Here is a 681-nt window from a genome sequence, read left to right as displayed (position 1 = left end):
AATCAAAAACAACAATTTCTCTGCAAGAAAAGTACAAAGGAATTCTCTGAAAGAAAAACACATACACACACAAAAAAAAGGGAAGTAAATAAATTGGACACGAATATTTAATGTCACAGGAGAACCTATAAAAAAATAATTAAGCATGACAGTTGGTATATGGCTTCCTGTGGCCCAGATGAATGTTACTCAGGCAACCGGGACAGAGCGTCGGCTATCACGTTGAGCCATGATAGCCGGCCCGGTAGGTGGATAATGGAAAGATTGATGTCCTGTAGGTACAATGCCCACCTGAAGATGCGTTTATTTTTTTCCTTCATCTGACTCATAAAAACTAGTGGGTTATGGTCCGTGAACACTTCCACTATATTACCTTTGAGGTAGACTTTGAATTTTTTACATGGTAACACTAGTGCCAACGCCTCTTTACACTTGATACTCAAAAACACCATCGGGTGTTACGAACGTAGTTAGTTGTTTAGCATGTTCAGTGAGCGGGATTTGATAGTACCCCCTCGAGAGGTCGAATTTCAAGACGTACGTGGCGTTTCCAATCTCGTCGATGCAGGCTTCGAGGAGGGGCAGCGGAAAGGCATCCACAATGGTCACCTTGTTGAGCTACCGATAGTCAGTGCATAATCGCCAGGAGCCGTCTGGTTTGGGGACCAAAAGTCAGGGCGA

This window comes from Procambarus clarkii, chromosome 43 (assembly GCF_040958095.1).
Source record: "Procambarus clarkii isolate CNS0578487 chromosome 43, FALCON_Pclarkii_2.0, whole genome shotgun sequence".
NCBI classification, from domain to species: domain Eukaryota; kingdom Metazoa; phylum Arthropoda; class Malacostraca; order Decapoda; family Cambaridae; genus Procambarus; species Procambarus clarkii.
The sequence above is the reverse complement of the archived record's forward strand: the minus strand, read 5'-3'. Positions refer to the sequence as shown.